At 30.0% G+C, this 14525-nt stretch overlaps 1 protein-coding gene across 12 annotated transcripts in view; it reads left to right on the top strand.

Annotated features, from left to right (window-relative positions):
* The window catches only part of LOC115879891 (oocyte zinc finger protein XlCOF6-like), a 596405-nt gene that overhangs the window by 276769 nt on the left and 305111 nt on the right, over window positions 1-14525 (top strand). The window lies entirely within an intron of this gene.

Genomic DNA, 14525 nt, shown 5'->3' with positions numbered 1-14525 from the left:
AGGATGTATTCTAGAAAAATATCTAAACTTTTATATGGTGGCTCAAAAAAGTGTGAGTGGATCGGGATAATTTTTTTTTAAATGGAACACCCTGTATAATATTGCATTTTGGATTTTTTTTCAGATTACTTTAGATAATCCTAAGATATGAGTAAATATATTTCTATAGTTTCAAAGATATTAATAAATAAATAAAAAATATATATTTTTCAGCCTTTCTTAAAAACATTATTAAAAATACTATCCTCTATCCAAGTCAAAACTATATTAGGTATTTACTTTAGATGGTCTGTACTTATCTTGCTATAAATATAGTAATCGTAAATCATACAGGATGTTCAAAACTCTACGCCAAACTTTCTAAAATATAAAATAACTTTTCTTGTTTTTTTTAATGGAACATCCTGTATATTATTTTTTCAATAGATGGAGAATTAAAAAATAAACATTTTTTGTATTTAGAGTATTTCAAGATTTTTAACGGTTTCGCAGATATTCGCGGTTTTATATTTCATATGGCATTGTCCATAGTAAATTTTTATCAAAGCCATCCAATAATTTTTCTCTCATATTTTACCGTCGAGAGAGCCATATGAAATAATACTGCTTGTATCTGCAAAACCATTAAAATTTTTGAAATACTTTAAATACAAAAAATGTTCATTTTTTAATTCTCCATCTAGTAAAAAATAAAATACAGGGTTTTCCATTAAAAAAAAACAAAGAAAAATTGTTTTATATTTTAGAAAGGTTGGCCTAGAATTTTAAACATCCTGTATGATTTAAGATTACGATATTTATACCAAAGTTAAATATAGACCATTTAAAGTAAATATCTAATATGGTTTTGATTTCAGGACAGTTCTTGTATTTGTAATATTTTTTTTAATAAAGGTTGAAAAATATATATTTTTTATTTATTTATTAATATCTCTGAAACTATTGAAATATATTTATTCATATTTTAGGATTATGTAAAGTGATCTGAAAGGAAGCCAAAAATACAATAATATACAGGGTGTTCCATTTAAAAAAAATAATCCCGATCCACTCACACTTTTTTGAGCCTCCTTATAGAACTTACAATATTTTCTTGAAATACATCCTTGTACATACTTTACGTTTACACTTAAACAAAATTCCCAAGTTTTTTATTCTAAGAGCTACAGATGCCCGACGCATTATTGCCGGACCCTGTATATTTTATATGGCTTTATTATATTTATGGAGTCTAAAAGGAGGAGGCGAATCGAACGCAAAAATTTTGGGCCCAGATTTCATGATCTAAATGAAGTTCGAAGATCGCCGTTAGGGGCGCTTGTGATGATAGGGATACTAAAAATACACAGCTTCTTATGGCAAGAATAACTATTTTGTTATAAATTATAGAGCCATGTTAATATTTGGGCATATTTTTACCAGAGTTAGCTTTTAGAAACGTGTTTTTTTTTCGAATTGAGCAATGTGCGTGGCTAAAATTATGAATACAATACCTTAAATTTGAGTTTGAAAAGTTAGTTAGGTTATAACAGATGCCGGTTTTAGATATTCTTTTCATAAGTTGTTATTACAAAAATGTTTTATTATGGGGTTCTATTTAGTGCATACATGGCCGAAGAAAAATATAAGCTGCTAAAGTAAATGTTTCCTTCAACTGGTGTACAAAAAATATAGAAGTTCCAGCAACAAACGTATCACCAGTTCAACCTTTGATTTGATGTAAACAGTAATTGTTCCTTGATGAGAAATGTGAATTAAATAGTTTATGATGTGAGTGTGTTAGTGATTTATTAATAATTTTGCTGACGCAGTTTAAAGTTTCATAATTTTTCATGAAAACACTTGGAATGGACATGTTTACGTGCAGTTCATTGTGATACTAATAATAAACATTAAACACTTTTAAACTAGTAGTGGTTTTATGACAAATTACAGCAAATGAATGACGAAAATTAATCAGGAATTATATAATATAAACATTGCACTTATCGTGTTTGATTGGTGTTGTGTATCTCGTAACTTTACTTTTTTTTTAGCTTTTCAAAATTGTAAGTTTTAATGTCATCGGCAAAACTTGCCAATTATGACTGTTTCACAGACATTTAAATTGAAGATGTATCATGTTCAATGTCACCTAACAATTGTGTTATAAATACATATGTATACATTTGATTTGATCTGTAATTAAAGTTCCTTCTGTTGATATCCACTTTACTATTAATACAAGTATGAGGTTTGTAAATAAAATAATAAGTCAAGGACTAACGTATGATCGAAAAAAGCGGCGTCCAGTTGGCTGGGAAATGAACATCTTTGACATTCCCCATATAATTTTATATACAAAATGATCGCTGACGCCGTTTTTTCGATCATATTGTATGTATTCCTTCATATATTTATTTAGGCAGACAGTACTATCTATGAGTAGTATCGACTGACTAGTGAGAAAGAAAATATAGGAACTAGTGAGGTTGCAGTCGGAAGGGTTTGGACTAGAATTAATACACTTTGTTAATGGTCAATCTTTCGGAATTTATTTATTCCATCCTCAGGACACTGAAACGGAAATACATGTTACAGAAAAAAGGCTATAAAAGTCGTCAAGTAGAAAGAACTTACTGAACGTGGTAAAAAACCTTCTCTAAAAACTACATTAAAAAATAGGCTTACAGGAAACATTGAAAGCATTGAAACATTAAATTTATTTATTTAGGAATATAAATACATAACTTTTATTTTGATTAATTGACTCCAAATAGCTAAATTTAATAAATGTAATATACACCTGAATATACAATAAAGAAATTATCTACTAATACTAAAATAAATTATCTACCCTTATCTACTGATAGTTCCGTTTTGGTTCCGTCAACTAATTTTGTCTAAATAAGTACATAAAACACATCACTACTGCGAAGTATTTTGTCTGGGGAACTGTCCTTTGCCAATGCTGTAGCAAGTTAGGATGTATTTCTTCTTTGTCGATGCTAGGATTCTAGTCATCCTAGTAAAAGAGATATACCTAATTATTAAATAAATTTAAAAAAATATTTTTTCACTATTCGAGGTAGCTGTTATTTTGAAACTACATTTTTGAAGTGTAAAATAAGAAGTGTTTCTATAATATTCAAATAATATTTAATAGCAATGGTTGTTAATATATATTATTAATATCTACTTATTTAATAACAGGTAATTTAAACACCTAGTAGCACATATATAATAACATGTTAGTAGGTATTAAATTATTATTATTTTAGGCTCTCTAGGTTATGTCATGCCGATGTTCGATTTTGGGCTATATTCTCTATTATTATGATTTTTAAATAAATCTGTACACTGATTATATATAATTTTAATGTTTTTCTTAACATCTATCATATTTTTTTTTAAATAAATAATCATATTACTTACATTAGGAGCTTTGAAAAGTTTTGGGTTACTTTTCTTTCTTCGCTTTTTTTTTCATTGAAATATCCACTTCTACAGCCAGATACCATTGTTATACTGCTAAAAATTTAACAAATTAACTATAATTTTAGCAAAAACAAACTTAAACCGTATAATAACAATGAAAATATAGTATCCCTATCGATCGCAGTGCCTCTACTGTCAAACCGAGGAACCTGTTTAAAAGTGGGGACAGTAATTTCAAATATGCCCATTGCCGATAAATCTCCTTTTTTAAGCCCTCCATAATTATATTCAGTATTATTTATATTATGTGTTTCCAATGTGGTGGCACTAGCTGTTTCCCGAAATGTTTCGATGCGGAATCAAAACTTTAAAGGAAATGTTCCGAAACATTTTCTGCAATTTTGTGTCCAAGATGTTCCCATTTTCACCAGCCACTGTTTCTAAATATATGAAGAAACAAACTACCAAACTAAAATAGTCTATGTCTGTGTGTGGATTTCAAAATGAAAACAACCGTCAACAATGTCGACTTCCGCCATAATTTTTTTGTCTTAAAATCTTTGTTTTTAGGTTTTCTCGCACAAAAAATGTCTGGCAAAAGCAAATTTATCGTTTAATTTAATAATGTACCGTATGATCGAGAAAAAACGGCGTCAGCGATGGCTATGGAATGAAGATCGCTGTCATTTTATATGTAAATTTATATGGGAAATGTCATCGATGTTCATTTCCCAGCCAACTGGACGCCGTGTTTTTTTCGATCATACGGTACTTCTATATTTTTAATGCCCATTCTATATATCATTATTTATTATCTGTTGTTACAAAATATTTTTGTTTGAAATATAGATTTTTATTTTTATTTCTATATCATGGTTACGAAAATACAAATATATAAATTAACGTAAGTAGAACGCGTTCTTATGAGTTTACACAAGCTCAACAGTCGATAATAATAATAATAGCTCCCGTATATAGCGTTTAACGCCTTGGGAGTAGCAAAGTGCAGCTTGCTATACTAGAGCCGTTCGGTATACAAGGAAGGTAATGTGGCTAGCACTACGCTTCAACTGCCTATTATTACGTCAGGATTGTGAATCCCAAGTACTCATTTAAGGCTGAGTCGACCTCAACAGTCGATAAAAACATATATTTTTAGTTAAAAATGCTATTACTAGCTAACATGGCGAATTTGAGTTCAATATTTGATAAAATCGACATTATTAACATGGAGTCGGACACAAATCATCTACTTTATATCATATTTGTGTCTAAAAAGGGAGAAACTCGTGTTTCGTAAATGAATCGACAATAAATGGAAACTTTGTTTCCAAAATGTTTCGATTTAGCGCTATCTGTGTAGAAATTTCGAACTAGTCACCTGTTAACAACGCTAATCAAAACTTCTTAAATTGTTAAGTAATATTGTAGTTTTCTGGTTCTCTACTTCTTACTCCTTACTCATTTTTCCAGAATTGGTAGTTGACTACAAAGGTAATAAATGTCGCGTAAACTAAATTTGATATCTTGAAATTTAAACTTATTTTTATTTTTAGAACGAATGTTTTTTACTGTGATACATGCAGCAAAACATTTGCTTCATTTAAAAAGTTCCAGAAACACAGTTACATCCACCAACCAAAACACTTTCAATGTAACAATTGCGACAGAAAATTTCGCTTCAAATATTCTCTGGCTTATCACATCAGAAACGTTCACGAAAAAGCCATCGTCCAATATCTGTGTCCGCACTGTGGACGAAAATTCCGAGAAAAGCTGTGGTTTGAGAAGCACGTGAAAAGTCACGATCCGCAGTACGAATCGGAGTTTCGATGTAACATTTGCCTGAAAAATTTAAGCTGTTATCGGTATTTGGAGGCCCATTTGAAGAAGAGACATGCCACTGATGATCCCAGATTTCCTTGTCGGTACAGAAGGTACTGCTGTGATATTTGCGGAAAAGTTCTTTTGAAGAAGAACCTGAAAGAGCATATGATGTCTCATGCTGGTAAGGATTATTTAATTATCAACTATGTACCGGATGAGTTAAAAAGACAATTTATTTCATAAATTAGTTTGATAACATCGTGTTTTATAATATACCGGGTGCGTCTCAAAAGTGGCTCACCCCTATAACTTTTTTATTTTTTTTTTCAGACAAAAAATCTCGTTTTGGTATGTTAGTACATTACATAAATTAGGATTGATTGACGTATTCAATTTTTTTCGGTCCCTTCCTGTTTCATCGGAAATGACTACAACTTTTGATTTTTAAATGGCACCCTTGGTATTTTTTTTACTTTATTCGATAGAAAATGACACTCTGAATAGATTGACATATCATATGTCAACTTTTGACATTTTCGAATATGGTTTATTTGAAATTGCAACATACGATTCATAACGACAATTTGACTCGAAATACCAAGTGTGTGGTATCAAATTATTCGTAAAAAATGCTTTTTCAAATATGCTAATGAGCCATCCTTGTTCCATTTGAAAAAATTGAGATGCGATTAACAAAAACGATTTAGGCATCTTATAACCGGCCAGGACAAGACAGTAAAAACATTAGATGATCAAACCTATTTTTCCAAGGCTTCTTGATTAAAAATTAGTGTTTTTAACACAACCATGGCACTCTAGATTGAAATTTAAAATACAATTTTGTTTTGAGCGAAAAAGTCAAAAGTTAACATAATATGATGTCAATCTATTCAGAGCGTCATTTTCTATCGAATAAAGTAAAAAATACCGAGGTCGCCATTTAAAAATCAAAAGTTGTAATCATTTCCGGTGAAACAGGAAGTGACCGATAAAAATTGAATACGTCAATGAATTCTAATTTATGTCATAGACTATCATACAAAATCTCGTTTTTTTATCTGAAAAAATAAAAAAGTTATAGGGGGTGAGCCACTTTTGATAAGTCCAAAATAACCGAGCTATTTTACTTTGAAAATTTAAAAAAAATGATTTTTGTCTTAAATTTTGAGACAAACTCGAGACTTTAACTCGATCTTTTTGGGGTTTCCTTCTTGTAAATTTTATTAACTACCTATGTTGCCATATTATCAAGAAATTATATTTTTTAACTAAAAATTAAAAAAAATCCAATTTTTTATTCAAAAAATTCCAAATTTTTATTTTTTTCGAAAAAAAAAACACATTATCGTGTTTCTGGGTCGAAATATACTCTAAAAATGTTTGCACTTATTTAAGAGTCACCCTGTATATCAACTTTAATTCACAAACTCAATATTTATAAACTTTAGTATTTGGCTTAGTATACTTAAGGGCTTTTTTTAATTTAAGGGTTGTTTTTTACCTTTAATTTTAAAATTCCCTGCGCCATAATTTCGTGAGAACATTTTCCTTAAACATTATTTTTGGTCTCCTGAGCATTTTGCTTTTTGACTCATGTCGATTTTTTCAATTATCATTAGTTTTTGCTGTCATTTTTCAATATGGCGCATGGCGTGGTGGTTTTGATGACTATTGTGAACTCTATCTCGTTCATATACTACTATGAACTGGGCAAATAGAACACGTTTGGGACACGCTTAGCAGTGGTTGCGAAGTGGCACCAGCTCCATTAAATGAAATTCTCTTGGTCCTTGAAGAACAATGGGAAAACATAACGCAATAATATTTGTATAGCTTAAGTTAACTGACAGTATGAACCACGTCCACAGACAGTTGCAGCAGCCAGTAAGACAATACAAAGTATTTTTTACAAGTTATTTTCTGGTTGTATATCTAGCTAATACAGTTATATTTTCTTTAATATCGTTAGTTCTGTTATTATTTATAAAGCTTATTATAACCAAAACTGTATCATCATTCTTTAACGTGTTTTTTTTTTTTAATTTAGTATAGGGTATCGAATGTGGCCTCAATATGCCATTAGAACAACAGTCATCAAAGCCACCTCTTCATATTAAAAAATAATATCAAATGGTGATGAAAACTGAAATAATTGCAAATTTTGTTGGTGGTAACTGTAACTTTATTAACTGTAACATTACTAAATATTGTTATCTCAGAGCTCAGCTATATCAAAAATGCTATATCTAATGTTTTAGGAAAATTTGCTCCCGAAATTATTGCACAAGGCGTTTTAAAGATATAGTAGTTCAGTAATATTATGGCTCAAATTGCGATATATCCGACAAAATTCATAAAGTTTTCAAAATTGGTGGAAATAATCAGGACATCATATATATTATATTCTTTTCAATTTATGAAAAGTTCTCACCCCTAAATAGTGTGCGTCATCCCCCAGGACATCGTTTCTACCCCCATTTTGAGTTTTTTTATATAATCTCGGCAACGGTGCAATTCTCGACAAAAATACCTACATAGAAAATTGTTCTTCATAAAATTCTCTATCAAAAAGATATATACACTTTTTTTCTAAAGTTAATAATAAAGTGGCAAATAGGGCGCAAATATAAGGGTTGGTTATGACTAGCACTATCTGCAGTTCAATCTAATTTAAAGTTTAATGTTTAACGCTAACAAAAAGCAGTAACCACTAAATTATACTTAGAATTTTAATATACGTTCTTCTCTCACACTCCTCTACCCCTATAAAAAGGGTGATTTGTACTTATTTCCACATCACCCTAGAGGTAAAATATTTGATGCGTTTTTGGTGGTATCCCCTGTAGGCCTAATCCACTAATTATCAAATGTTAAAGATGGGATTTTATTTAAAAGTTTAAAAGTGCGTCGTGCAAATCGTGTAAAGCCGATATCTAGTTTGAGCAATACAACGAAAATTAATGACAATGATGTTCAAGTTGACTCAACATTACAATTTCAAAGAATTATTTGCACCGTTCATTCTAGCCTGGAGTTAAAAAAGTGCCTTAGTTTCGAATTAGCTTCAGTACCTCTTTCTCTTTTCGATGCGAAAGGCCTAATGAGGAAAACTAATAAAGCAGCTTTATACCAGATTGTCAATAAAGTTCCAGAACGAGACAATATTTTTGGTTTGGTGAGCGAGTATGTCATTGATGGAGGATATTTGCTTCGCCGCGTAATATGGCCAAAAAAGGGACATTTAACATTGTATACAACGCTTACGTTAGTTACATTAAAAAACATTATGGGAATAGAGTAACTGTCGTGTTCGATGGTCATATGGAAAATGCAAACAGCATGAAGAGCCTAGAACGACAGAGGCGGCTACTTCAAAGAAGCTGTCCTCAAATTATGTTTGACGAGAATATTGTTGTCTCTGAAACTCAGCAGAACTTCCTAATTAATTTGTTTAACAAAGAACGTTTAATCACAGAACTAGTAAACAAATTTAGGAAAGAAGGTATAGAAGTATTTGTTGCTGCGGATGACGCCGATTTATTAATAATTCAAACTGTTATAGGAAAATCTAATAATTGCGATACAACTGTTATAGTGGGGCAAGATATTGACCTGCTAGTTCTTATTGCACTTTCTCCCTTTCACAAAGATATCAAATTTTTAAAAGAAAAACAGGGTAATACTTGCAAAAGGATTTACAGTTCTCAAGATTTGCAATCCGCAACTTTATTATATATACACCTTTATAGTTTACCTCTAGGGTATTGTGGAAATAAGTACCAATCACCTTTTTTTATAAGGGTAGAAGAACGTATATTAAAATTCTAAGTATAATTTAGTGGTTACTGGTTTTTGTTAACGTTAAACATTAAACTTTAAATTAGATTGAATTGCAGATAGTGCTAGTCATAACCAACCCTTATATTTGCGCCCTATTTGCCACTTTATAATTAACTTTATTATAACGAAAAAAAGTGTAATTATCTTTTTAATAGAGAATTTTATGAAGAACAATTTCCTATATAGGTATTTTTGTCAAGAATTGCACCGTTGCCGAGATTATCTAAAAAAACTCAAAATGGGGGTAGAAACGATGTCCTGGGGGATGACGCACACTATTTAGGGGTGGGAACTTTCCGATTTAGTAATCCTCATGCTATCCCCAACATACCTACCAATTTTCAAAACTTTCTGAATTTTGTCGGGTTTAAATCGTAATATTACTGGATCATAGGGCAAAAACAACTCTTTGATTAACGATTACCCCTATACAGGGTGAGTTTAAATAAGTGCAAATTGGAATTCTTTTTAGTTTTTTAGTAAAACATAATTTCTTGATAATATGGCAACATAAGTAGTAGATTAAATTTACAAGAAAGAAAGCCCAGAAAAGATCCAGTGGTTCTCCAAATTTAAGCAAAAAATATTTTTTTTGGAAATTTTCAAAGTAAAATAACTAGGTTATTTTGGACTTATTTGAACGGTAAAGAAAAAATATGTTTCTTTTATCGAGATCTACCAGCCCTGAAAATATTTGCACTTATTTAAGACTCTGTTATAATAGGCCAAATACTAAAGTTTATAAATACTGAGTTTGCGAGGAATAAATAGGAATTTTAGAAATTTTTGAATTTGGAAATAATTATTTCCAAATTTATAAATAATATGAATAATTTCCCAATTTTCCGAATATTTTTATTCATGTTTGTGAGCCGGATTACGGATCAAACTAATTTGTCAAATTTTCTGCTTACACAATGGAAGTTCTAGTTTATACCACTATACGATAGTTCTTTGTCGCAAATTAATTTTAATGTGTGTCTTTGTTTTTAAGGAAAAAAGCCATATGGCTGTGAATTTTGTGATAAAAGTTTTATTACGCGGAAATGCTTAAAAATTCACACCAGGATCCACACCAAAGAGAAGCCATACGTTTGCACACTGTGCAATAAAGGATTTAGTCAACGATATACCTTAACAATTCACATGAGATATCATACAGGAGAGAGGCCATATAGTTGCTTAGTGTGTCCCAAGAGCTTTGTTACACAATCTGCATTAAAAGGCCATGTTTGTTTGTATCGTAGAAAATAAATTATCCGAAAGTGCTGGTGATAGTCTATCGTTATAGTTTTAAACTAGATTGTTTCTTCTGTATTTTTTGTTGTCGTCTATGGAAATCAATTAATTTTTTCGTTGGAGAAATATTATAAATTAAAAGTTAAATATTATCTATGTGTATTCCGTCTTACTACCAAATCTTCTGCATTTAGATCGACTCTAGAGAAGTTTTAGTTAAAGAATACCGGAATAAGGGAGCCAAAGTGCCTTTGAATAATTTTGTTGAAAAACTGTTGAAGAAAATAAACTCTGATTATATTTGCTGTTGCAAGCTGCCATTTTTATACTTACTTAACAGTGTTTATTGAAGATTATTTCAACAACTGTGTAAAATTGAAATTCGGACAAAAATGTCTCGTTGCAATGTGTATGATTGTATTTTAGTCGTTTTTGATAACTATACATTATACAGGGTGGTCCGAACTGTATTCCGGAAACTTCAGCAGCATATTCTGCAGATAAAAGTAAGTAAAAAAGTTCGTATAAATGTATGTTCTAAAATGCTTACTTTCGGAGATACAGGGTGTGTTTATAGGTAATAACTTTTTGTCTGTACACTGAAAAAAAGGATCTCTCAGTCGAAATGAATATGACTTTGACCGAAAAGATTGGCGCTTTTCAATAGGGCCAAGAACGACGTTTCTTTACCCAAAACATTAGCTATATTTTCATAAACTTTAAAAAATTACTTTAGAGAATAGAAGAATCTATCTGTCCAAAGTATTTCACTCTTGACCCAAAATTAATATGCAAAGAAGTTCTTGCTACAAGCAAAAATTCTTGATTGAAAAGGGACATTTCTTGATTAAAGAGACACTTTTCTTAAACCAATAGCGAATGTCATTAACTCAACTAAAATTTATTTTGATCTAAGAGAACTCTATACATCATATACAGGCATATTACGAGGTATATTATTTTCTGATAAATTTAGGTTTTCCTGGTCTGTAGTAAGTAAAGTGATATTATTTTCCTCGATAGTAGTTATTTCTACTTCTTCACTTCTTGGTATTTTTTGGGGTGGTTCATCACTTTACAAATTACAAAAAAATGTTACATCACGATTACTCAAAGTAAAGCAAACAAATTATTAAAATTATAAGCTTTGGCCACATTTTGAATTTTTTAATACGACGACTTGAAATTCTAAAATTTTTGTAATTATTTGCAGAAAAAAATCGATACCTATATTCTTATTCTATCTATAGTCGCGCATGCATTATCTAAACAGGTACATTAGGTAAATGTCTTTTACCTTCAAATATATCAAATAAATGCTCTAATTTCCATTTTTTCAGAAACTCCTTTAAAGAATCCATATATCCTAAAATTTGTCCATAAAAAATGACAAATGCATGTTAATAACGATCACTAATTTGTTATACGATATGCGTTTAAAAAGCAAATTATGCACAATTCCAAGTGGAAAATTCCAAGCAACAAAACCCGTGCGTACTATGATGTGCGATCTATGAAATGCGACGTACGACTGATCGGACTGCCGACTGATTGTATATACCGTCCTTCGTCATCGTCTTTGCCTGTCGTTATTATTTTTCACCAAAAGAGTATTTAGCTATTGGAAAAATGGCCATGTTTCTTGAATGAAGTACTTCCTAGCGTATTTTTCTTATTATCTTAAAACAAAGTAACTTGCAATTGGTTGAATGAAAATAGATTCAAGAGAAATTTTCGAATTTTTAAAGAGAACCAGTTTTCTTGAGTTAAGAGAGTTTTTCTTCAGGCAAAATATTTTCTTTTACGCTAAAATAAATTCTCTTGCCACTAAATTTTTTTTTCAAGAACGATGACGACTTTGGTTCAAGTCTATCTTTTTTATCAGTGTACCTGTGAGAAACCTACTGAGTGAAAAAATACACATTTTCTTGATTTTTTACGTAAAAAATGTCTCTTGGTAAAAATCGCTATGAGGAACCGTTCTCAAGATATTGAATCGAAATAGTCAATACATGTAATTATTGACATTATAAACAATAACTGGCGCTCCCTACAAGTAGGAGTCATCAAAATCAAATTTATCATGTCAAAAAACTAGTAGACACCAATTTTCATCCAAATATTAATATTAGTAGTGGGAACTATCGAATGAATACTATTGAAACATTCGATAGTTGCAATTCATTCGAATAATTCGATAGCTAGTAAGAAAACATTCGTCGAAAACTATTCGAATAAAAATATCGAATAGATGCGTCATCTGCCTTGAAATATATTAATTCGGCAGCAAAAACCATTCATTTATAAAATTCATTCATTTGTAAAATTCATTTATTCGTCAGGGATCGATTATAATAAAATATAAACTGATTTTAGTTGTCGCCCGGCGACGTAGGTTTCTTTTCTAGAAACCCGACAGCGGTCGGTAAGCAATGGTACGAAAAAGCCGGCATCTTTGATTTTGAGTCAGATAAAGATAAGGACACATATTTTTTTTATTGAGGTGCTAGTGTTTTACACAGAAAATACATTATGAACGGCGCTGGGAATAACCAAGAGAGACCGGATAATGAATAGAGTGGATATGACAAAGATCCAAGTAGTAGATGCTCATCAACAGAATCAAATCCTCAAGTGGCGATGGGCAGGACATCTGGCGTTAGAAGGACGGGCAACAGATGGGCCCATTGGTATTATAGTTAGTTAGGGATAGTATGACTATATATTTTGCATTTTTTATTAATATTCTGTTGTTACACTGTAATAATACAGTTTATTTTGGATGTAGGAAAATGATTTTAATGTTTTTAAAAAGCAAAACTGGTTTAATAAATAATAATAACAGTAATAATTTGTTATACCTATTAACACCAAAAATTTAAAATCATTTAATATAAACATTTTTTAAGTAGTAGCAAAATATAAACAACAAATTAGAAGTCCAAATTATTTATATTAGATCCTATTTAAAAATAATATAGTCTCTAAATTTTTTGTGTGCATAAACGTTGGTTTATTAAATAATAATAATTACAGAATCTAATTTGTTATATTAACAACAAATTTTAAAATCATGAAATATAAACATTTATTAATTTTCTAAGCATGCAGTGTAATAGAAGAAAAAATATAAATAAAAAAATTAGAAATCAAAATAATTATATATGTGTATTACTTTTTTATTACTTGTATTAGTATTTAAAAACATTTGAGTTCAGTGTGATATCATTTTAATAAGCATTAAAAACGCTGTAACAAACTAATATTTGCTTTTACTGGCATTTACTTTAAAAAATAAATAGAATATTTCTTCGCAAAAATCTACATGTAAGAGAATTAGCATAAACAAAATACAAATATCGTTAACTTTTTTAAATTGGCACGTGTAAAACTTTAATCAATCAATTTAATTTTTCCTGATCCCAAAATTTGAGTTCGATAACCATTTGTTTCCTTAACCACATACCACATTACTTAAATATGATTATTAAGTTCAACTAATTCATATTACACAAATACATATGTATTTTAAAATTAATTGTAAGTTCATATTCATCTCTCTTAAAAATTGTTACTTAAAATTTCCCATTAAAAAATAGACCATATACCTCATAAAAATTAAATAACTGAAAGATCGGAAAATCACACAAATTTTCGGAAAAATGTTGACCGCCTGCACACGTACAATAATCATCAATTTAAAAAAACATTACTACTTTTGTTATTTTAAAATATTTTAATAAACGCAAAAATAAATATACAGTATTTAGAAGGCAAGTTATAAAATTTAGAAGGACTAATAATGCAATATAACGCAGACAAAAATCAAACGAATACTAAATTTCATTTATAAAAAAGCATCTGATAGTCGTGGCTTAACGATAATCATTTAATTTAGCACGGTGAGGTTGTCAACATACTATTCTTTAGTATACAAATGAATGAATGATTTTATTCGAATGAAACCATTCGATAGTTGAAATCATTCATTCAGTAACCATTCGATAGTCTAATTCATTCGATAGTTCCCATCGCTAATTAATATTGACGTTACTTCAGAAATTATTTGGAAAAAATCGAAATAAAAATGAAACTTCTACACCCTGTATCTCCGAAACTAAGCATTTTAGGACATACATTTGTACGAACTTTTTTTACTTATTTTTATCTGCAGAATATGCTGCCGAAGTTTCCGGAATACA

The sequence above is a fragment of the Sitophilus oryzae genome, unplaced genomic scaffold, assembly GCF_002938485.1.
Source record: "Sitophilus oryzae breed Bouriz unplaced genomic scaffold, Soryzae_2.0 scaffold_158_pilon_pilon, whole genome shotgun sequence".
In the NCBI taxonomy this organism is placed as follows: domain Eukaryota; kingdom Metazoa; phylum Arthropoda; class Insecta; order Coleoptera; family Curculionidae; genus Sitophilus; species Sitophilus oryzae.
The sequence above is the reverse complement of the archived record's forward strand: the minus strand, read 5'-3'. Positions and strand labels throughout refer to the sequence as shown.